Below are 27,406 nucleotides of genomic sequence, written 5' to 3' on the forward strand. Positions count from 1 at the left end.
CTATAATACTTGCACTTTGAAAATAATAAAGTTTTGCACAAAATTATACAAAGCATATACTTGTAAAAAAGATATATTTTGGAAACTTTTGATAGAACTACATTTACGAAACATTTATAACACTTCATTTACTGTTTGTGAACATCTGAAATACTTAAATTTTGACAATAATATACTTTAGTAAATAATTATACAAGATAAGCTCTAAATATACTTGTGAAAAATGTTATTTGGAAACTTGTGAAATAATTATATTTTAGAAATATTTTTATTACGTCAATTACACATTTTATACCTCTAAAATACGTAAACTTCTCAAAACTAATTTAAAAATAATTATACAAAACATAACTCTACAGCCACCTACCTTAAGAATGCTGCTGCCAAACCTGACATAGTTATATGGAATAAGTCAGAGAGCGTGGTAACCTTAGTTGAAGTGAGTGTCCCTAATTGATGGAGGTCTGAACAGAACTGAAAGGGGGAAACATACCAAATACCAAGGTCTCATATATGATATGAAAAGAAACTGGAATCTTAGGGAGTATCAGTTGTTATAGGTGCCACAGAGCTTATGAAAATGAGCCTGAAGTCCTACCTAACTAATATTCCTAGTGAACCAAGCGCAAAAGAGATCCAGACAACTGCACTTAAGGGAACAACTAGGATACTAAAAAGAGCTCTCTGTTGGTTTCAATAAAAAGCAAGGCGGTGTTAGAGTCTGGTTTGGCTGCCCCATACCCAACCTTACAATCTTCAAAGGAATAAATTTGCTATAAGGTATAAAATTGATTTTTAAGTATTTATACTTCAATTAGATATAGTTTCCTTGCCACTCAGTTTCCATATATTAAAAAAACATCACGTCACCACCTTCTTTAACGGACAAGTTCTGTAACGATTACAAAATATTTTCTCATCGGTGTTCGAAGTCCTCGGGTTCATCAATTTTGAGGTCCAATTTACAATCGCTATAAATTGCTTTTCTAGTAATAACGTTTAAACCGAGCGTATAGATTGAACTGTAGAGAGTGAATGTCTAAGAAGTCCGCAGGATATTGCCGGTTGTTCATTAGTAAAATGAAGAACGTGATTTGACATGTAAGTCGTGTATCTTTGTCAGACCCATCTGTCAAGTTCTGCGATGTATTAAGCACTTTTAAAGCGGACATTTCTGTGCGTTTATAGGGAAAGGTGTTTATGACAGGTTTTCAAGTTTTTAATCTAAAGCAATGCAGCGTGATTTCGTTATCAACGCGAACTCAGAACATTTTATGGCAACTGTCGATGCCGGATAGCAATTTGGGAGATTGCGTAAATCTTAAAACAGACGGAAAACAAGATTTCAATTATAAAATAAACTTTCTCATCCGCAACTCATACTAGCAGTCACGTGTAAGATTTTGAGAAAGTGATTATTCTGAGTGTGGTGGTGGTATGCTCTTTAGAACTATATTGAGACCACAACTTTAATCACTAAAGTTATATTAATATGAAAACACACACACACACACACACACACACATATATATATAATTAAATTAGAAAACATTATTTAAATATATTTCTTATGAAAATTTTGAAAAATTGAGAAACAGGCAAAATGTTTTTGTACAACAATCGTGATTTATATATATATATATATATATATATATATATATATATATATATATATATATATATATATATATATAATGGGTGTGTATTTAAATAGATATTTCCAAATAAATAATACCCTGTATTCACCACCTTCTATAACTAGAAATACTAGTGTTTGATATTTACGCAATCTTCAGTGTAGGAAGTGGTAATTACATCTTGTCTTGAGATTCGAACCCGGTTACTAAGTCAATCTTGACTTCGTACGCTAGCATCTTATTTCTAGGCCACCGGGAATTAACACAAAAATTAAGAATAACTAAAACAGCTATAAATACCGTTGGCTAACGATATTAAACGGTCAGAGATTATTCAACCAGCAGAAGTCGGAATGTTAGATTTGCACGAAAGTTGGCCGTTCTTTTTTTACTTATCACCTTGGAATATGTAAAACTTACAGACTCTAGTGTGTCATCCTTTCGGAGATAATTAGTGCAGGGTATCATGATTACCGCCGACCCAGCAACGAAGCCATCTCTGACTCCATTAGCAAGGGACAAATCCACACGACCACTGTCAACCGCGAGAAATATCGTTGAAATTTAAACCTTTATTTTGTAAATGTCTTACTGTCTGTCAGAGTGATTTAATGATTATAATATCATTACCTGCGCATGCAAGATTAAGTGCCTAACCTTATTTCAAGTGTAACTGTCTCAACGATATATATATATATATATATATATATATATATATATATATATATATATATATATATATATATATATATATAGATATATATATAGTCAATGGTGTGTGTGTGTGAGAGAGAAAGCATGAAACAATAAAAGTAAAGGTTACATGTTTTCAAACTGTATCATAATCTAGTTTATCCGCAAGTTATACAACAAACCACGTGTTAGAATTGCAGACAGATTTAATCTAAAGCGGACCCAAATACGCACGGTATTCAAGTAAGATATAGATTGAATTGGTTTTTAAAGACCTGCTCCTAGCAAGAAGAAGCAAAAGCTGGCTAATTTACAAAACATCTAACCTCAGAATGAAACAGGGATGTGACAAATGACAATAATCAAGTAATTATGTAGTTCATTTCAACATTAAATTCCCCAAGAAGATTGATGCACATAAAAGAAAAAGAAACAGAACTGGTTAATGATTACATATTTTAAAACGCGATACCAATCAATCCTAATACAATTTAAAAATATGAAATACTATACATGAATAAAAAAAAAATTTGGCAAGCCAGAATTGAAATCTTAGAAATATCTCTATAATTCTAGTAAGCAACCAGACTCCTGAAAAATGATTTTTTTAAAATTACCTAGAAAAATATACTCGATAGACCAAAGGCAATACATATAAAATAAGAAGTGTTAACCAACTTTATAGCATATAATAAAAAGATCTCCCAGTTGGAATGTCTGAGATGGCGTGAGAATTTCTGCATACTATAGGATGATCCATTCCCAGCACAAACATAAGAAAATTGAAAAAAAAATGTTACAGTTTTGAATTACTGAATCGTTGTAATAACTTTCTATATACCATCCTCAGTGTGTTCAGTCTCTCTGTATATAGCTATTTAATAAGATGACCTGACAAAATGATGCCGTACTCTACCTGTAAACATGAGCAAATATTTCAAATAATAGTATTTGAAGCCTAAACAGGATCCTGTCAACAATGCAAACTATATACTGACTAATATAAGAACTGGTGCACCTTCTCCTAATTATGTTAACTCCAAGTAGAAGCACTTAATTGTATACTCCACAAGACGATATGTATTCTTGTTATAAAATCTGGTAAGACCAAGACACAGCCAGAAAAGATAAACTATAACATTATTGGAATCAAGTTAAGTCAACTTGTGAGAGAAAAATAAGAACTTTTGTTGAAAATTCGAATATTTATGTATCTCATAGATCAAGTATTTACTCTTACAGTGGTCTTCTTGATTAATGAGACTTCACACTGAAGTAAAGAGAAAGCAAAAATAATAATGCATTCACGAATGAGTTTAGTCGATTCATACCAAAAACCCACAAAAATTAATTAAACGCAAAGGTGCATTAAGCTAAAACGATACTTAATATTTAGTTATCGAAGACGGATGCTTTTAGCAGATAAGTTGTGAATATTTATTTTCTTTTTTTACTAGATGCAAATGTCAATATTTATTATATTGGTTTGAGTTTTTAATTTATATTGTGTTTTATTGCAGGTATACTAGTTTTTCTGGTCCCAAAATGTACCCATTTTATCTCGCAAGCTGGTTTAAAGTATAATATTAAAAGATCCGGCAATTCTTTTCGCGTTTTCCTTTGCACCTCGTATCCCTTTAAACGACACACGACAAACCGCCGAACGATGGAACAGTATGACGTTTTTTTTTTAAAAACCTTGTTGATGCAGAGCTGCATCAAGCCAAAAAATCATTTATGATTATGTCTCGAAGATGGATGCTTTTAGCAGATAAGTTGTGAATTTGTGGTATTTATTTTTTATTATATGCAAATATTAATATTAATTATATTGATTTGATTTGTAGTTTATATTTTATTATTTGATTGTGTTTTATTTAATGTATAATACTATTGTAAAAATTTATTATTAGAATTCGTTGTCAATTTGTGATTTGTGATTTGCTTGCTATTTTCCATCCAAATAAACGCATTCTCAAATTTTGAACTAAGGTCTGTCCGCACGTTCTTTTGCAAAAAAGACAAAAAGAAAGACACTCACACAAAAACTAAAAAAAACTGGCGACGCTATTTTGTAGTATACTTTTCAAATAGTCATACTAATAAAACGCCGCCTAGCTTTGAAAAGGGGTAGATAATTTCTATTTAAATCAAGTCGGGAATGACTCGAGGAAAATTGAATAGTTGCCGCAAGAATTAAACTAAGTTCTTTCTTTCTATCATTTAGTGAGAGGAGAACATCGCCATACTAACCAAGTCAATTGAACTTATATCAAGTAGAATACTTATTATTGTTATTATTAGTTTTATGGAGAGTATATAATGTATTGTGGATGTGTTAGCGGCAGCTCTCGTAACTTTCGATTCTCCTCATTTGTCCATCAATTCTAAGTTAGAATGGGTGACTTTTCATGACAAAGGGAACAGAAAAAGATATATGTAGGGTCGGCACTATTTTTGCGTGAACAGTTGCTTGAGGTGTCGGAAATTTTCTCTTTCTATGTCTATCCTTGTGGCCATGTACGTAAAAAAGATGCTGAATGAAAACATTTTAATTGCCTGATGGTCAGGGATACGAACCTTGGATTAACCACTAAAGAGATCGTCTTTTCAGCATGGGCAAAGTACTGGGGCCGCTGTATTGCCATTTGATGGATAGATTCGAGACAATTCAGTAGTGTCTGATAGAGCACTTCAATGCCATATTAGTGAGTAATTGTTACGGCTATACCTTATCCTGGCCTACAAAATATTAATCTGTTTCTTTTTCTCTCTTATTTTCCCTCTCTATCGTGCTCTAGCCAATTCTGCCAACTTGTTCCATAATCCACTGTAAAAATATAACCCACAATTAATGCCATGTGGCGCAAATCCTTGTGCCATGTCGAATGCACGGCTTAATCCCTGTGCCATTATGACCTCTTAATAAAACGACATTTCAGTTCTAGGAATATCTCTTTACTCCTGTCGACACAACTCGAGGTCGCTAAAATCTTTGAAAATTAGCTGAAAACAACAGAAATCGACATGCAATCATACAACAAATAATGAGGAGAAAAACAGATCTGGTGACGAGCGCTCTAATTTCCAAGATGAACATTGCACTTTAACATACAGATTCACTTGCATTTCACCAGATTCGGGGACCACAACCATCTGACCAGTGTTTTGTAAAGGTAAAAATTCATGCCCTAACTAATGAAAAATTTGCACCACTTCTACGGCACCTAGCACACCCTTACCTAGCGACAGAGCATCATGTTGAAATCCCATCTCTTGCCAGAATGTTGAGGCAACCAAAAATCCGGTAACTCACTTTTCATAAACTCTAAACGCCCTAACCATGTATCTTGTTCTATCACTCCAATAACGTAACGAACTTAATTGGTCAAAACGTCGGTCTTTCTTGTTTCTCCTTATCCAACTCAAGTGATATCTTCGCGTTTCTCTTCATTCAACTCGTGATATCATCGTGATGAACTTCAACCGCCATCAAACCCCACAGCTAACCTGTTTAGGGATAATTCTTCCCCCAAAATTCATCCTTCAGCCAACTCGCTCCCCGTTGACATTACTCGTTATCGATGGAATCTCAGAAAAAAATTAATGCTCATACATCGCTCCGAAAACATACAATATTTTTGGCCGATCACTTCAAAATCCTTCTATTCAATCTTAACCTATTGCTGACTTCTGCATCTTATAATTCCATAGTGTTCCTTTTTCTATTCCTTTTCTCGGTGCACCGCTATACTATTTTGTACGTTTTTGTAAATAATTTATCATATTAAACATGTTTTCTGGAGTATTCCCACAAGGCAAAGATTCACGTGACTTCCCCATCTGCACAATACAATACAAACCATGCACAAAAATGGTGTAAAATACATACAGTCGTTTACATACAAAAATGATTCCTTCAATAAACATTTAAAACACAATATTTCACCAAAGTCCCATTTTACAAGGACTATACAGTACAAAATAATAAAATAACACAGATCTGTGGATCACAAAACGTCCACGTAAGCAATTTAGAGGGGTCAGCTGAACAAATATTTTTACTTCTCCTACAGAAAATCATAAAACATTTCAACTAATAAAAATTAGGATTCGCTTCCATTATCTAACAGATGAAAAAAGCTCCAATTAATTAGTAACTGAACACCACGTCATTGACGCCACCAATATATTAGAGACACATGTTTGAATGGGAATCCACGATTTCTCAAAAACCATTAAAACATAATAAAAACATTTAGCTTTCCAAAAACAAATACGAACGCATTAATACATCACATAATAACATTTATTCTTTTCAAAAACATTTACTCACGGAATAAAGCCGTTCACAGTCCATTAACGAAAAGTCAAACCACAAACAAAATTTCACAAAACTCAATCCCAAACCGAAACTAATCTCTGTTCTATTAATAAGGCGTTTCCTTTTTTTTTAATCTTTTTTTAGTTTTGTTTCTGAATGGAGTCAATAAATGCAATTTCAAACAATCCCGAAAAATATTTCTGATTACACAAAATTACAAAAAAAAAAAAACAACAAAAAAGAAAAAAAACACGCTTTGAATTGCAGACCTGCGGTTTTGGTTTTAGTTAAGTCATATTTCATCAGAATGAGCTTTCACATTTTCCAAACATGCCGACAGAATCAAAATGAATAACATATACTTTCCTTTTCTCTCTTCTTAGCTTATGTGTGTATATCGTTTGTTCTTCTTTTTATCTTTTAGTATCTATATGTGTGTTTATTTTATTCTTTGTTTGACTTCTACACTACAGTTTTCTTTGTGCGTTTCTTTTTTGTTATTTGCGGCATATCGCTCCTCTCTCAATTGTGTTTAAAATTATATGTCTGCGCGTGTTTTCTTTATCATTTTAAACTCTTTTTCTTGTCTATTCATTATGACTTTTTTCTATGACTTCTTTTTTGATTCTGGCATTTTTTATTCAGTGTCTATCATTGCCTCCTTACATCTAATGGACTGTTGTAGGACACTTCTAAACGTTTGTCTTTTTTTCTTTTTCTCTTGTTTACCTCATTATTTCCTTTTTATCTTTTAATCTGCAACTTAAGGACACAGAAATGTCACGGGCATTAAAAACGCTCATGCTGTATACTGGTGTGTGATGGTGTTTATATGGCCGAGTATATACTTTGGTACAAAATAAACATACTTGTAAATATAGTTGAATCATATGTATTGAAATATTTACGAAGCACATCTAATGTTGGTGTGTTTCTTATCATAAACGGGCCATATGTATGTCTGCATGTGCGTTGTTATCCTTGCCGTCTATGTTCCGACTCGTGATTTGTCTCATCTAGTGGCGTGCGTGTCAACATAATTGCGTCTACATATACATAAAGACATACCTGCTCTGCTATTGTTTTTTTCTGGGAGTCTTTTCAGCCATCTGGGGAGCCGAATTTGCTTTAAAGGAAACACTTTAAAAGGTAGACTAAGAAGCTTTGTGATTTTATGTATGTTATTCACTCCCAAATAATCGTCATAGCAGAAATGGAGTGACCCACGATCTTTGGCTTGACGGGAGTTCTTCTATGTCTCCGTTCTTAGTCTTGTTCCCTCATGGAGAAACCTATTTCTAGCCCATCTGCCTTTCTTGATGTCTCGAATCCGACTGCCAACGATGCATGCGCACACTGAAACACGTAATATGTGACACGTCAATTTCCGGTCACGTGTTCAAATTCCTCCCGATGAAACATGACCGGTCACCGAGTTTTATAACCAGTCAAAAGATGGATTCACATATTTTGCTTACACAAGTCTATGTATATAAAAGAATTATAGAGACAGATATACATATATATATATGAATATATCTATAATATAAAACTGAATGTGTGTGTGTGTGTGTGTGTGTGTGTGTGTCTGGTCACCAATAGGCTCCTATATGGTTGACTATTTTAAAAACTGATTGCATATAATGATAGAAGATATATCGAGACACAGGAATGGGTATGTTTGATCTGGCAGAACGGTGGTTCATTAAAATTGTGGGGTCTGCGTTCGCGCCTGGTCCACAAAGTAAGGAAATAAAAAAATTAAAAAAAACATTTACAAGTGTTTTTGATATAGATGTACATAAGAATACTTTGCTAAGTATATTTTAACTTAAATAGGGATGGTATAATAAAATTGTGGGATCTGCGTTCGCGCCTGCCCTCCATAGAATGGTAATAGGCATACACTTTAATAAAGACTTTTCATATCTATCTGTGTAAGTATACTTTGATAATTATGTTTCAGTTTGAAGAAATGTGGTATAATAAAATTATGGGATGTTTGTTCGCGCCTGAACTCCATATAATGGAAATACGCCACAAAGTTTAACAAGGTTTTTTTTTAATATAGATCCACAGAATAGTGTGATAAGTGTTTCAGTGTAAACAGGTATGGTATAATAAATTATGGGGTTTATCTATTTTATTTTTACTTTCATCATATTTTGCTTTGGTTATGATACCCCCAAATTCGAAGCTATCTCTTTACAACCCTTCCTTTTCATAACCTATCATACTTTCATAAATCAGTGCCCATTTTATGTAGGCTGTTTTTGAACCCAGTCAACGACGGGTACTTTTGCTAGTATATATATATATATATATATATATATATATATATATATAAGTGAAAATATGTGTGTATGTGTCTGTCTGTCTGTGTGTACATTTACCTACAAAATAACTGTCTCAATTTCCGGTCTACAGACTCGTGATTTGACATAGTTAATTGGGTTTCGGCAAGAAATTTGGGTGTTTAGGGGTCAAAGTTCAACGATTTGACTTTTAAGAACTCTACAAAACTCCTCCGCCAATTTTGGGTCTAAACACTTGAAATATTAAATAAAGCTTCATTGCACATGAATCTAACTTTTTAATTTTATTTGAGCCCAAAACAATAATGCAAAGGTATCATAATTGGGTCAAAGTTTAAAAAATTGACCTTTGCGGTCTCTACCAAATTACTCAGCCAATTTTTGGTCTGAACATTTGAAATTTTACATAAAGTGTAGTCAACAATGGGCAAATTTCTAATTGTTTTTTTTTCTTTGCTGAACATTTGGCTTCCAAAGGGTCAAAGTCCAAAAGATTTTACCTTTGCGGTCTCTACCAAACTATTAAGCCAATTTTGGGTCTAAGCATTTGAAATTTTAAATAAATAGTATTTAGACATGCAGCAAGCGTATTAATCCGTTTCGAGGCGAAAATTTAGCTCCCAAAAGGTCAAAGTTGACAGAGTTCACCTTTGCAAACTCTACCAAACCTCTCTGCCAATTTTACGTCTAAATAACAAAGTTAAGATGTAGGTTAGTTAGACATGGGTCAAACATGTTAATTTAATTTGAGCCCAACACAATAAATGTTAATAATAATAGAAAATAGAAAGGCATTGTCGTACATATTCATACTATTTAATATATACATATGCACATAAAGTTATGAACAGTACATAGGGCCCGAGAAAAGCTGCAAGAATCACTTTATTCTGCTTTGACAAAGTTCAAAATAGATAGTGGAGTCAAGTGGGGGATGTCCTTTTTCGCTTCCTTGCAACCTTTTTTTGTTTCTGATTTATCGTCATTTTTACAGCAAATGCTCGCCTGAACTCTAACTTGTGGTCTACCCTCGCTAAATTTGAACAAAAATACTTCTCTAGCTAAAACTACTATCAATAATTTCCTCCACTGTACCTCTATGTGCCTAAACCTGAACGCAGATTCCATGAACAAATCTTATTTCTTAGAACTGCACACTGGTGGAAACTCTCTTCTGTTTTCTCGCTTTACAGCTGACTCTAATATAATTGTCTTCAAGTCCAACTTAAACAATTCTTGATGAGCCGTCTCCCAGAGCAATCCAATTCATCAACTGTACACTACTAACGATTACTATGATATTATCCTATTGACTACTGTACACTCATTGAGTGGTCTCAGTACCTTTATAGTGGGGACTCCTTTGTAAACACAATATTACTTGATTCTTTATTGCTTAATACGGCATTATTGGATGAGAAAGTCAAGTGAAAAGTTCAGGGAAACCAGTAACGCCCTTTCTTATCTTTTGATGTAGTAGCCAATTAAAAGTTAGATTTCAAATCGCATTGTCCCATGTTTGATCAATTTATAGTTACCATATCTTTATAAATATAGCATGTTTGGAGCCTTGATATTGTTGGCAATTCATGAAAATGGTATATATATATATATATATATATATATATATATATATATATATATATATATATATATATGGTAGCTTGTTTCAGTCGTAAGTCGAACTATGGATAACCATTGTAAGGGTACCTACATGTACAATCGTTATGGCAAAAGTTGCGCAATCCCAACCCCACTCTCCTGAGTTGGCGTTGGTGAATACCAATGCCAAGTGGAGGTTCAGGACGACTGGAAACAATGCCGAGATAACAGGAAAGCAGCTACAGCGCCTATAATTCCCAAATGATCACCAATCGTGTACTAGCCAGGGTTAACTTTGCTTAACTTCGGTGATTTGACGAGAATATACATGTAAATTCTGATTTTATATTACTAAAAAGTGTAAAATGTTTTTATTTCATTCTAACATGGGATCTTTAGCGAGTTTAGATTTATTTTGATTTCTACCTGAATGAAAGGTATTCTCATTTAGATTACACAGTTTATTTCGTTAAAATCCCGATTTTATCTTGTATAAGTAATATGCACGAAAATCGTTGTTTCGTATGATAACATGAGATATTTTATTTTATTAGGATTAGATGAGATAAATAATGGTAATTTTCATTATATCATGATAGCATAAAACTTTATACTGTATCCATTTGTCTCTAAGATACTCAGAACGTTGAGATTCGGTAACTTCTCTAAATCATTGCCTTCTGGCCAGTTGTAATTTAATTAAATATATCAGTTTTAAGGGAATTCTCCCCGATAGCTTCCTGAAATACACATGTGAAGCTTCGTCATGTATAGGTTTGCGTACAGATTTGCAACCAGCTCTATAGTTTATCCAGAAGATACATATTATTTAAATGTCATCAAAATATGATATTTTTTAAGCTTTAACTGAGGTTTGAATTTAATAGCTCCCTTAGGAGTTACGTACAAATTTGGGATCATTTACATAGTCTTCCAAGAGGTATTTCATAGATATAATCGAAATTTCATCGAACTAGTAGATATTTGAGGGTTTTAAGGAGAGTTTTTATGCCATGACAACTTACTACCACATATTGGGATTAAGACTACTTCAGTTGCTTTCCACGAAGAATTTTACATATGACTAAACTTTTATATTTATGTAGATTCGCTTATTTGTTTTTATGTAGCAACATGCACATAGGCATACGAATCAATTTCTGGATTAGAGGCGACGCAATCTCCGTCCCGACAGAATGTATTAAAACAAAGCCTAAAAAACAACCTTTGTTTTGTGCCACTGATACTTAAGAAATCTGCTCAGGTCTCAAATCTTAAAAACACGGTGCAGGTAAAAACAAATTGAACTATAATTACTCAGTCCCAAAACGCCTCTTCCCTTTCTTTATTGATCTTCCTTAGTTTTATAACCATTATTAGTTCCACGAAATTAACCTAACCCAAATTACATGATTAAGAGCAAAAAATCTTATTCACGGTCGCCATTTAAATGACGACATTAGATCAGATAAGCACTGTAATTCAGTACGGAGTTGTTTGTTTTTAAAATGCAGTGTGTTTTGAAACCTAGTTATATGAATATCGCCCTTTTTTTCAATCTATTTCCGAAACAATCTTTCTTTCCTCTTATCCCCTCTCTACCTTTCTTTCTCTCTCTCTCTCTCTCTCTCTCTCTCTCTCTCTATATATATATATATATATATATATATATATATGTGTGCGTGTGTGTGTGTGTAAGAGAAAGGGAGAGGGGGAAAGATATATATATATATATATACATATATGTAGAGACAGGGAGAGAGAGTATGAGTGTGTGTATATGTGTGTGATTGTGAGAGAGAGAGAGAGTGAGAGAGAGAGAGAGAGAGAGAGAGAGAGAGAGAGTGTGTGTATATTTAGGCTTGACGAGTTTCTGTGGCCCGAAATGATTATTGTTTTAAATGCGATAGTTGAAGTTACCTAGTCATCTTAAATATTTACATCTTTGCTAAATACATTGAGTTTTCTACCTTTTATATTTTACGGTTTCTACATCTTCATTTTAGTTTTTTTATCAATTCTCAAGGATTTTATCCTGATATGAATCTTACATACACTCAAATTTCAGCCTCTTGAAGTGTATCCAGTATAAGACGTAACTGCGTTTAAATAGATGTGTCCAATAATAAATAGTCTTATATTTATTTATTCTTGTCCATATCCAGAAAGATGCATGTGAAGAATCTTGCGAGTGATATTGGTCGAAACGTTATGAAAATAAGAACCATAATGAGACTTATAGCGGAATTCATTCTACTAGCACAAATAATCAAACTCTCGTCTAAATAATGCAAAAACATAACATTTATATATAAATTTCTAGGCTTGTCTGAAGTTTCTTTGGTCCAAGAAAAGAACTCAAACTACTCTGAGGATACTACGATTGATCAAACATAGCGACATCAGTTTTATTCTAAATCAGAGGATGCAAACACGAACCGGAAGTCTCAACATCATAGGAAATTCCGTGATTAATGCAATTTTCGAAGAATCGTCGATTTCATAGATATCATGAAGTTCTACTTTGATATGGAAACAGGTTTCATTTATTTGATGCTTGGTGAAAACGATACTAAGCAATGCGCCGTGACTTCAAACGATCCTTGGACAGAGAATATATTTCTGCATAACAGAATCCATAGAAATTGTACGGTTACCATCTATTTCTATTTCAGTCTTTATAAAACACAATTTCTCTTGAAATAATAAATATACATATTATTTTTATTATATAGACTCGTCTCTTTGTAAGATGCTTGGCAGTCACGAAGTTTTAGTTTTAAACGAGTAGACTTAACATTTACATTTATTTATTGTAGCAATGAAATATGTTTTAATATTGCAGTTCTGAATTTTTTTTGATGAGCGGTGGTTATATTATTTGGATTAATTGGACTAATGTTCCAATATTGGGTGCTATTTTCACAAAATTTCTGTCGGTATAACCTTCGACCTTCTAAGGCTGTATAATTCGCCATGGTCGGCCAACGAAAGGCCGATCGAATATCAATATAATATTCAAAACGAGAACATTAGTCCAATTGATTTAAATAATACAAACATTGTTTTAATATATTGTATATTTCTAATTACTGTAAAATATGTTTGCAGGTAAATGAATAACACTGATATCATATTTCGGAGGCTGTTGTCAATTGCTTGAAGCATTTTGTGTAGTGTATAAGAAATTGTGTTTGGAAGTTATTACTATAGAGTTTGGTAGAAACATAAACGAGGGACACGACACAAGGTAAACAGAATTAATGAGCATATTCAATTACTTTCTATTATTAATTATTTACTAACAAAATGTGTCGAACCAGAATTATATCAGTAGTGTAATTTTTTTTTGTCACCCGGCAAAAAGAGGGTGGACCTGTAAATTTACCCTTGTCCGTCCGTTCGTCCGTTCTTCTGTCTGCACTTTTCTGAATAAGTACGCCTTGGAATTTTTTGAAAATTGTTCACAAACATTAAACATGATATGAGTAAAAAAGGTAACGGGACGGATTTTCCAGGAAAAGTCCGGTCGCCCCACTTGGGATACCTTTTGGGATAAAATGGCTAAAATTTACACTTTTGTGCTTATTAAAAAAAATGATGCCTTGGATTTTTATAAAACTTTCTGAAAAGTTGTAACTAACTGCTTTCTATACAATTTTGTTTGTCTATACTTCGAGATAACTTTTATGTGTGCCCCAGGGGCTCCTTTAGGGCTAATAAAAACTCTATTTTGAGACGAATGTAGGATTGTTCGTTCGTTACGTTACGAGATCATACCCCGGGCATTGTAGTTAGATTACATTTATTTAAGAGTAGAATTTGAAACTTGAGTTTATGTTCGGTAGTTTTTAATTCTAACTCTCTTATTTTGCCATTTACTCACCATATTTAATAGGCAGTTTTCTGACAAAGGATGAATAACTGCTGTTTTCTTGTTGAGAGTCCATCCGTCTAAAACATTCTTTCTTTTTGTTTGTTTTTTTTTAGAACGTCCAGGACTTTCTCTCTTTTTCTGCATATCTCTCCTTTTCCTTGGGTTTTCGCCTTTCGTATTTTCAACGATCACATATTCGATCAACACCGCCACCATTACAACAACTACCACCACAAATCCCGCTAACACCATCAAATCATTCGCTATGACTTCTGTGTAACAGACTGGCACCCATTAGAAAATTGACTTCCGAAGTGACATGTCTATGGTCAGATATTTAGTTCAAATCCATCTTATCTATTTCTCAAATGTTTTTCATTTGCCTTCCTCTATCAATTGTTTTGCATCTACGCTCATCCGTTTTTTTTTCGTCATCATATTTGTTTTAACGTTGTTTTACATGTTGCACCACATGTAGAAATTGACTTGCAAACAAACCCTCACCTTGACCCGATCTTTTTTAATCCACGTTTAAATCTTATCAATCCTTGTCACCTTGTACGATGCTTTCCTTCTTATTTCTCTACTGAATAACACTGATATCTCAACTGTTCTACATCTATAAACCCAATTCTTTCTTAGAAATGCACGCCCTAGGAAATCTCTTCCGTTTCACCTTTACTCCGCCTGACTACAACTTGAATGTCTTCAAGTCAAACATAAACAAACTCCTGAAAAACCGCCCCCTTAAGTAAGACACTTTATCAAATCTCCAATACTAATGATTACTACGATACTTTCCCATTGATTACTGTACACGCAATTACCCTTATCCATGAGTGGCTTACGGGCCTTGATAAATGGGGACCTCCATGTAAAAAAAATCAGTCTCATCTATTCTATCATCATCACATTTGGCATCTACATGGACGGCTTTTAGAAATTGAGTTGCAAACTAAACAATCTCTGAACCAGTCTTTATATATCCCTCTTTTCTCAAGTTCATCAACGAGAGAAAGCAAAGTAAACCTTACAATACTCTGTCCAATTATTTGCTATATAAGTGTGTACAGAAAATGTTGTCCATTTTTGATAAAAGCCTGGTAATCCGATTTAAGACATTGCTCTCTAGTTAAGGGGGTGCTTCGAATATAGACTCCATGCCCATGCATATATCTATCCGGGTCTTTACGGCAGAGAAGAAGATATTCTATCATGCTTAAGTAGTTAAAAGATATTGAGGAGGGTAGGTTTGTTTCACTTAATGCTAAGATATCCGGGGAGTTTACTAAAAGGTAAGACTCTACATCATCTACATTACTTCTTAGCCCACGGATATTAGCGAATGCGAGCTTCAAGGGAGGAGGCGAATTGATTTGGTTTTGGTGGTTGTCCGGTTTAATCCTAGTATTTGTTGGGGTTGTCATTTCATTTAATTACGTTTTGTTTAATTTCAGATTGGGAAGAGAGTTGGGCAACATGAGCCAGTTTAGATGGAAAATATAGACACACAACAGGTCCATTAGCCGGATCCTGGTCAGGAAGTTATGGTCCTGTGAAAGCGTACCAGAGATAGTAGCAGGATCCTTTTCCATGCGCGACATGGCACTACAACTATCTTGATATTATACAACTGATGATAGAGAAACCGCTCTAAACGCTAGCAAATAGTTATGGATCCTGTATTGTCGGTAGGAAACAGCAGTCAGACAAACTTTCAATCAGGTACTGTCAAACTCCAAGACTGGTCCAGACCAGCCAAGTGAGCTCATATGGCATGCAAGCAATCCCAATTTGCTCAGTTTGAGAGAAATAGAAAGAAGTTGATGATAGGGGAACGGCGTTCAATGCCCTAGTCAGGAAACAAGGTTAAGTACCAGGTTGCTCCGGTGGGTCCTTTTTATTGACAAGGAAGTAGTGTGAAAGCCACCAATAAACACACTCTATCTACTCACTAAGCAAATTAGGTATGCAAACCGGAGATTTGTCCGAGTCACTAGCTTTAGGATGGTTGTCGACCATGACTGAGGAGGCCTTCCTTCTCCAGTTTTAATATTTCACTAACATTCAAACAGACACTCGAAAGAATATTTCCTAATAGTACAGTTCATCTATAGACTCATGAGCTGGTTGTTCTACAACTGAGACACAAAAGTTCGCGTTTACTATTACATATAAGTATCCATTACCCACATCCAGTAATGGTTCTATAAAAAAAAAAGAATCATTTGCAGATCACAAGGACGAAATATTACGTAAAAATAAACTCACATCACATTTCCCTCTCGACCTATATACTCTCAACCAACTCGAAAAGAAGCAATACCCCAACCCTTCACTGTTAAGGTCAGTAGATGCCAAAAACCTTCTAGGATAACAATTTCTTGCCTTAGACTGTCTAATTAATCTAATCAAAACTAAAGAGCTCTCATTCAGCGAGAATTTGTAAAATTCTATAGGAATAGCCTCACTCATTACTGAGTTCAGCATTGTTGAGAAGTAAAATTACTAGCTGCCATTAGCAATAATGCTAATTTATTCGATAAAAAGTCGTGAATACTCCTAAATTAGTGATATTTTATATACGTAGTTAAACTTTTGTTTTTCTGACAACGGCGCAGTGGATAAATATTCTGACTGTACAAAATATTTTAATCTATCTCCAAAGAACTTGCATTTTTGGACGCACTAAAGAGCTCTAATACAACGTAACATCATGTCTATAGATGATTATATACATGACCTTAATATTTCATGAGTTGAGTATTATGGGAAGAGGAATTGTCAGTTGTCATGAGCAATAATGCAAATCTCTTCAGAAACAAAATAGGACCCATTTGACAGCTGATCATGTTTATATAAACGGTACTATTCGCTTTTATTTATAATGAAATCTTTGCAGATGATTGCCGTCCTGCCCAACAAAAGCCTCCCTACTCCCACAGTTAATCTAACATGGGCACGAAGGTGGCTCTTCAAATCAGCAGCCGACTTACATGGCCTGAAGCAAAGAAGACACATAAAGTCAAGTGTATGCTCCGGGTTAACTGGACCACTCTGTGGCATCGTGTCCCTGTGCACATCCATATGGCTCCTCAGATCTGCCGTCGATTTGCACTTCCTGCCACACACCACACAAGTTGTCTCATCAAGTCCCCGAGGTAAGGGTGTCTTTTGTGTGACCGTGTGGTTCACATACCCAGCTTTGGACAGTAGAAAGCGCCCACATGTTTCACACTTCCAGCTATCCCCACGAGCATCCAACTCCTTCACAGACACTTCACGCAGATTTTCTTAAACTCTGCCTTTTCCAAGTTCTTTGTCTCCAATACCTTGCAACCCTCCGTGACAACTCCTCGCCATTTACTCCTATTTTCAGCTATCTCTTCCCATCTCTCGACATTTATGCAAAGCTTCTTAGAATTGTTTTTCAATCTGTTCCTTGGTTTGTGCTGTGAGCACCTGCCAGCTGCCAACTCACCATAACACAGCTGCTTTGGTAATTTGCAGTCATCCATACGGACAATGTGTCCAGCCCAGCGTATCTGATTGCTGATTATCATGCTCCCAATACTTGGGTTACTTGGTCTCTGACGGACAACAGTGTCTTGTGCCATTGATTCCCATTTTATGTTAAGGATTCTCCTTAAGCAGGAATCTTTCAATCCATTTCTGTTGGTGTTGATAAATGGTTCAAGTTTGTGCTGAGTATAATAGGGTGATTAGCACACATGTCCGATAAACTCCTACTTTGATTGGATGAGAAATGCATCTGTCATGCCACAACCGCTTTTTCAACTAGCCAAAAGCGAGAGAAGCTGGATGCGAGCATGTCAGAACCCAGCGAACAATCCCTCGACAAGGTGCTACAAAGGTAAAAAATGGGTCAACGACACATACACACACATATACATGTATGCATACATACATATGTGGACACATAGATATATAATTCGAATACAAAGCGCAATAAACACCATTTTCAAATTTCATCACCATTTTATCCTTTCATCATAAGATATGATAAAAAGAATTTATATTGTACTTAATTGTGTTATATCTCACTTTAAATAAATTTTAATCATAAAGTTTTGCATTCGGACTCTTTTATATAAATAAATAAAATATGTATCGGTTATCTGGTAGGAATTGCTGTGTCAACGAGATAATGCAGTAATATAGATAGTGAGATAGATAGATATGTAGATAGATAGATAGGTAGATAGAGACGGACACATACACGTGTCTGTGAGTGTGCGGAGTGTATATATATATATATATATATATATATATATATATATATATATATATATAACAAATGTGTTTATCAATTTACGTGTATATTTACATATTTGATCATGTGTGTACATTCTATTACCCATTTTTCATTTTCGTTCTTTGCTTCAGCATATATCTACACCATTTTCGTTATACGCGTGCGCATACACACACACACACACACATATATATATGTGTGTGTGTGTGTGTGTGTGTGTGTGTGTGTGTGTGTGTGTGTGTGTGTGTGTGTGTGAGAGAGAGAGAGAGAGTTTTGAGCTGCTGTATTCCTATTGGCGGATTGTTACACATAATGAAGGAACTTAAACCTCAAATATTGATTGTTTAACCGTAGATAAAATAAAACGGAACAAAGTTTTTTTTTTTCATAATTTAGAGCCAACAAGCTACCTAATTGGAACTTGTGTTCGTTATTGAGACCGGAGGGTTTAACCATAACCCGACATTTCAAAATAAAATAATCTGTCTCAGTCGGATTAATGGGTCAGGGGAAATCCGAACTGCAGACACGTTTCTTCTTGTGTTTGTTATTTTCTTTTCCAATCTAAAACAGTGAAAAATCCCTAATAACCGACATTAACGACAAAAATACATACCTAAACAAATGTATGTGCTTGTTTCGAATAAGAGTTGATTAGGGAAACCAAAATATAGAAAAATTTACGATGTACATACTCTTCACGGAAAAAAAGATGTCATATTCCAAAAATCACGTAAATTGATCACTTTTACGATTTTTAGCGATTAAAATGTTTTAATTGTTGTAAATATTTACAAACTCCTAACAGTCGAATTGAATTTTCGTCCTTGAATTTTGGTAAAATATAGAACAATATGGTCGATTCTGTCTCCTTCTCGCTTCCTCATGGAATTTGATTTTCTTAGTTTAAAAAAAATACGTTATCAATTAACGCGATTTTTGTAATATGACATCTCCCTTTTGTGACGATTGCGTACACCGTAAAGAATTTTCTGTATTTTTGTTTTTAACTAAATGTGATTCTAAATATGCACCTAATTGCACATTAAGACATATATAGTATGAAGATGCGCATGCCGTAGATATGAATGTATGGTGATGTATCAGATATTTATAATTACCATAATATTTTTGAAATAACAATATCTTCTGATGAACAGTAAGTAGTACGTACGAGGTGTCTTTAATAAGTTTCAAAACTTTTTTGTAGAACATTCAAAATTGGTGTAGACTTTTGAAAATTTAGTATGTTATAGCGATACATCTTATAAGATGTTTGACAAATTTTCTTGATTTCAGGTTCAAATGAGCAGCTAAAACAGGAATTGGAATACACTCTACTAAAGCTTAATTTTCACAGCTGGTAAATTTCAAAAATGCAATCTGGATGTGAGGACATTTTAGAAGAACAATATGCACTAATATTCTGTTTTAAACTTGAAAATATGCGAAAAACGTATAAAATGCTTTAAACTGCTTTTGGACCATTTTCAAGAATTAAGCATTACGTTTTGAGTGGCATAAAGATTCAAAGAAGGCAGGCAGCGTGTGAGGGCCTACTGGAGGTGTGGGAGGAGTACAAAATTAAGAACTCCATCGTTGATTGGCCAAATGAAGAATTCCATGGATAAATACCATCATGTGTCTATGAAACAATAGTTTTATTTATTAATGAGGAGTTGATTGTGACAATAAGCTTATAACAACATAACCGATATTATACTAGTCGGAAAAATTAGCGGTAATGCTTGAATAAATAATGTCAACACAAAAGAGTAGCGGCTTCCTTCAGTCTTGATAGACTATGGATACCCACTGCAAGGGTGCCTGCGCGTGGAATTTGTGTGGCAAGAGATGCGCAGTCTACAACCACGCCTCACCTGAATCAACAGTGTTGTATATCAGTGGCAAGTTGAGGTACAGGACGACTGAAAACAATGCCGAGATAAGCGGAGCACACATACAGCGCCTAGAATTCCCAAATGGTCACCTATCTGGTTCTACCCAGGCTCAACGTTGCTTAAATTCAGTGATCTGCGGAGAACCGGTGTGTCAACGTGATTATGCCGCACAAAAAAGTAGCTACTATATTAACCTACGAAAGGAGGAGGTAAACCATGAAGGAGAGAGTATCAAGATTACAGAAGATATACTACACGTCCCAACCAGTATTTATAACTAAATCGGAGTTTGGTAATAAAGCTTTTAATATATCCCCTATATCATTTACCGACATACTTTTAATGTTAATACTGCAAAAAATAGTATCACTTTATCGTAAGAAATTATTACGTTTTCGATAAAAAAAAAGTACATGTACCGGTCAAATTCTAATGATGGGAAACATGTTGGGAAGTGAGAACTAAAAAGTCGCGAATGATACTTATTGTATAATGAATCTCAAGAATAGTATAATTGTTGAAGTTAGCCTCTAAAAGATATGGACAATATAAGGATATCCCTGAATTTATCAAAGAAATAGCGATTTAATTTGCTAAATAATAAAAACAAAAAGAACTTATTGAATTTCTAAGATGGCGTCTCTGAAGCGCTTATAATTAAGAAATATTTCTTTCTAATTACAGCAGCAAAATTTAATCTAACGCAACTATCTTCTTATAGACGCCGCTGATTAAATGGAAATCAGTTTGAAAAATATATTACCTTGTTTTATAGCATACCGGACACGGCTATATCCAAATACCGGGTCGTGAGCTAAATGACACAACGCCAAGGAAAAGGAAGACTATAAAAGAGTACGTCCCAAAAGACGATCACGTTAGAGATGTGGATGGCGTTCGAGTAGACGATCACATGAGAGACGTCAAAGTCGTAACCAGAAGTTACGCGTGGCAGGAGAATGAGGAAATAAATCTCGGTGTTGCATAAACTAGTGAGTTCGAGTCGTTCTTTGTCTACTTTGTGACTGAAGCTAAAACGTGTCGGGGAACATTACAGTATTAGAGTAAAAAACACATTAAAATTTTATGTTTTTCGCGCACACGATTTTCATATAGCCAATATATGATGAGAAAAATTCGACAAGTTATTATTTATTAAAAGTTAAAGCGAAAGATTCTGTCTATATTTAAAAATAACTGCATAAAATGCAATACCTGACCAATATATTAAAAAAAAGTATATTTCAGTGGGAAATGAATAGAATATTAGATTAACCTGAAGCAAGTAGCGATAGGTCAGACGGTTTTCTATTTGGGTTTTATTTAAAAAATAAGACTGCCTGGAATTTACATGTTATATCTGTACATATTCAAATGAAATATATAAAACAACACATATTATGATAAGTGTAGACAAGATTAATAATGTTTCCTCAATATAACATAATCACTGGATTAACACTAGAAAATAAAATACCAAGGTTCGCGGAGATGATTCGGAGATTACCCTCACCTTCATACGAACATATAGCACGACTTATCTGATGATTTGAAAACTCTATTGAGTCATTCGCCAGGGTAAGACTTAAATGCTGAAACACAAGAGAAAACATAAAATATATGATGTAGAAAATATCGTTATTCTAACATTTTACTGTCGTTTGTATGGCTCCGTGTACTGTCAGAAAGAGATGCAAAAATTTTAAACATGTATGATTTTTTTTTTGTCGTCTGTGATTTTTTTTATGATTATATAGAGATATAATTTTAATATATTTCGGTTCAATTCATCTTACAGTCATGTTACTAAAATTATAATAAACTTACTAATCATTTTACCAAAGTAATTAAAAATTCATATTTTATAGATCTCTTTCATTCATGGGGAAATCAATATTCGTATGTCAACACTGAATATTTAATTATGTAGACTAGTCAGTAGCAATACACAAACACAACCATATATATATATATATGTATATATATATATATATATATATATATATATATATATATATATATATATATATAGTGGTTAAAAAGTTTGTGGGTTTTTTTCGAATCATGATGTATTTTCTCCGATACTTTTTTGTGACCAAGAGCGGAGGTCCGCTTGAAATATAAAAAAATAGCAATAAAAATATTAAATAAAAAAAGTAATATCGTTTTCATGCTTCAAAAAACCCTCATAACATTTAAATTACTGTCCCAGAAGAATATCTGGACTTTTAGCATTATATATATATATATATATATATATATATATATATATATATATATATATATATATATATATATATATATAATGAACGACTGACAAAATCAATTATAAATATATTTTTGAACCCAGTCACCCAGTCAACGACGGGTACTTTTGCTAATATAATATAAAGCTGTGTGTGTGTGTGTGTGTGTGTATGTGTGTGTGTATGGGCACCAATAGGCTCTTATATGGTTGACTATTTTTAAAAACTGATTTCATATAATGATAGAAGATGTATCGAGACACAGAAATGGGTATGTTTGATCTGGCAGAACGGTGATTCATTAAAATTGTGGGGTCTGCGTTCGCGCCTGGTCCAGAAAGTATGAAAAAAAAAACGTTTACAAGTGTTTTTGATATAGATGTAGATAAGAATACTTTGATAAATATGTTTTTACTTACATAGGGATGGTATAATAAAATTGTGCGGTCTGCGTTCGCGCCGGGCCTCCATAGAATGGAAATAGGCACACACTTTAATAAAGACTTTTCATATCTGTCTGCGTAAGTATACTTTGATAATTATGTTTCAGTTTGAAGAAACATGGTATAATAATATTATGGGGTGTCCGTTCGCACTTGACCTCCATAGAATGAAAATATGCCACAAAGTTTAACAAGGTTTTTTAATATAGATCCACAGAATATTGTGAGAAGTGTTTCAGTGTGAACAGGTATTGTATAATAAATTATGGGGTTTATCTATTTTATTTTTACTTTCATCATATTTTGCTTTGGTTTTGATACCCCTAAACTCGAAGCTATCTCTTTACAACCCTTCCTTTTCATAACCTATCATACTTTCATAAATCAGAGTCGATTTTCCGTAGGCTGTTTTTGAACCCAGTCAAAGACGGGTACTTTTGCTAGTATATATATATATATATATATATATATATATATATATATATATATATATGCGGGAGCCATGACGGATGTTTATTTAAATACGCATTCGGATAGCTTAATTTCGGCCACCGATTCCGTAGTCAGGGGGTAGGACTGCCGACTGTCATCACGACGGTTCTAGGTTCGATCCTCGGCTTGGGAGAGGTGTTAGTCTAGCGGCACTGATGAGTTGTGAAACAACGAAACAGGTCTGTATGTCGATGACTAAAATATATTTTATAAAAGCTCCCCTCTTTGGTAGAGCACTCTCGTAAATTATCTTACTCGCTACTTAATTTAGCTGAAATAATGCGAAGCTCGCAATTTGTTTACAAACAAAACGTTTGAGCCCTCTACGAGTAGCGGACGGATGTTTATTTAAATACGCATTCGGATAGCTTAATTTCGGCCACCGATTCCGTAGTCAGGGGGTAGGACTGCCGACTGTCATCACGACGGTTCTAGGTTCGATCCTCGGCTTGGGAGAGGTGTTAGTCTAGCGGCACTGATGAGTTGTGAAACAACGAAACAGGTCTGTATGTCGATGACTAAAATATATTTTATATATATATATATATATATATATATATATATATATACATACATATATATATATGTTGGGGAGACACGATGTAGCATACTTCTTTGTCTTTAAATCCCCGAAACAGTGTTTCATGGTAAACAACTGATTATCCCTTAATAAATAAATTATTACTGGTACTATAATGAATTCGAGATAGCAAGTTTATGCAGTGATTGCAGGTGGTTGAATGACTTACTGACTAAATGGTTTTCTAACGAATGATAACTTTAATAAAGGTTAAAAACTTCCAGAGTGGGGGTTTGTGTGTTTATATATTATATACGTGTTTTGAAAAGACCCCAATCGTAGATTTTACAAATGCTAATATAAATTAATCAACAAACTATAAGTTATGTGTAGACACTTTTCTTTTCCTAAGTAGGCACGGATAAACAAAACACACACAGAGGAGTGTTATCTCAAAGAGGAACACACTCACACACCTTCTATGTAGGACACACTCATAAACGCACACCTAAATAAAGCAAACACGCACACCACAGAAACGACACGCTTACCAGCGTCTATACTAAAACATGCGCGAGTACACTCACGCGCGAATACACTCAGAAAAATAACCGCACGCACAGACGGAAGTTTATAAATACTTCGATTCACTCAAGCAGTAATATTTGTTGGCGTTACTATAAAAGAGGCGGCGACGCCTTGTACGTGAACAAGAAATTAAACAGGCTATTACGAGAGCGCATGCGCCCACATACTCCTTCCGGTCATCATGAAAATTATATTTCCTAATTGAAGCCATAACTTTCGTAAACGTTAACGCTCATATCCCGAAGTCAGCTGTTTTTCACGTTCTCTGCCTCCCTTCATCCCGCCCAATATCCCTCACTCTACACCCATCGTTTTCTCCAAGGAGAACAGGTAACCTGAAAGACACAGAAAATTGCTCCGCCTGTAGCCCCAATTATACCAGCTCGTTCGTATTTCTCTTGTCGGGTCTCAGGTGGTCGTAAGAGGTTTTTGCCCTTATAAATAACTTTCAACACAACAAAAAACGTTTTTTTTTTCATTCTCCTTTTTTTTCTTTCTCTTTTCTATCCTACTTTCTTTCTTCCTTTCTTTTTTTTTGTCGTTTCCAATTGATTTCATGCTCAGATCAGACCGTGCTTGAATATGGTACCAATTTTAGAAACTAGTTTGTTTTTAATGGTCCTAATACATCATAACTGGGGTCTAAAATATATCAAGATGTTTACTGTCTCTTCCCAGTGTTGTTCAGGATAGAGTAAAACCATTTTAGTTGTGTACTTCTTAGACTTATGCATACAACGAAATATTTTAGTTAATAAGTAAACGACAATGAATATATTAAAAATTGAAGACACCATTTACAAATAATGTATCACGTGATATATTTGTTTCGACATTGAATGGTTGCTATTTACCTCTCACAGCAGAGATGGTGCAAGTCTACATCTACTCTATCGATATTTTCATAGCAGGTGCTCGATTGAACTTCAGTAGTTGATGCACTTCTATAAAACATTCACGGCAAACATCTCGACTTATTACACAACCACTCTCAGCAATTTCTTTTACTCTTTATCTCTGCTTAAAAGTAAACGAAAAATCTATGTGCAAAGCTTCTTTTCTAGAACCGTCCGTCCGTCCATGGGACACAATACCGTGGGGTTGCATCTTATCTGACTTCAACATAAATATTTTCAAATCTAACTTAAACAAATTCTCGGTAAGCTAACCTCTTAAGTAATCAATTTCTATTCAGTTTTAACTCGACATTCTGCGCAGAATTTCGAACGAACGTGTTATTTAATCCACAGGAGTGCACACTCCTGTTTCCTCCTATCGAATTACTAAGGACTTCTCTAAAGTCAGGGATGAGGGGAGGAGTGCGTACTATCCCCGTGAGTTAAATAAAAGTCTCTATTCCAAATCCCGTAAACGTTACCGAGTTCGACAATACGTTTCCGAGTTCAACAAGACATACCTGGATAAGGTAAGCGGTTACATTGGCCGAAACGTTGTTAAAAGAACACTTAAAATGAGAAAATTCTCTGAATAATTTAGTATTTTAATTTCCACACACGTGCTATTGCAAGCAAACATTTAATATATAATAGTATTACTTCATATCTAATACAGCAATTCATTTCAATATATTATTTTGGTCAATTTCAATATATTATTTTGGTCAATTTCAATATATTATTTTTCAAAACAAAATAAAAAATGGTAATGATTTCTTAATTAAAATATCCATATAAATAAAAGTGTGCTATTACGTCTCGTGGGTTTGTGTATGTTTGCGTTTATTATGCTATATTTTATATTAACTATTATCCGCTTATTTATATTTCACCAATAAATTATGTAAGCGACGACGATATACAATAAAATGGAACTAATCATATTTACCAGATAAATACTGCAGATGGGTGAAAAAGTGGATGATCGTACGGACTTTACTTTATACTCATGGGTAATTCTCTCGTGTTTTCTGATTTAATTTTTTTTGATGATGTATCCAGCATTTCCTACTAGGTAAACTTAATAAAAATAACTATTCTACAATAACGCTAAAGATATTAGTCAATAACTAAGTATATAAAACACTATATTTACTCTGCTTTAAACGAACACGTCGAGTTGTGGCTGCTCGTATAAACACTGAGTTTTACTTAGAATCGTCTAGTTCCTTTAAATAAATTTACAAACGACAACCACTCTCTTATCTTTAGTATGTATAATTGTTGTAGACCCGTGCTTGGGGTTACAAATGAAAGAAACCACAAGTAATGTAACGTGTATGAACTATAATATGTATTTATCATAAAGAATACAGGAGCCACTAAAGTGGTATGAGAGGAACGTGTTCGTAGCATGCGGTTAAACATGGTATGAATGTCTCCATTTAGTCTCTGAAACCAATGTTATTCATAGGATTGGTTGATTCCACTTAGTCTCTAATGGTTGATTCCATTTAGTCTCTGAAACCAGTGTTATTCATAGGATTGGTTGATTCCACTTAGTTCTCAAATAGGGTGATTTTTACCCCACAACAA

The sequence above is a fragment of the Euprymna scolopes genome, chromosome 7 (genome assembly GCF_053919585.1).
Source record: "Euprymna scolopes isolate OS-2025 chromosome 7, ASM5391958v1, whole genome shotgun sequence".
Lineage (NCBI taxonomy): Eukaryota > Metazoa > Mollusca > Cephalopoda > Sepiida > Sepiolidae > Euprymna > Euprymna scolopes.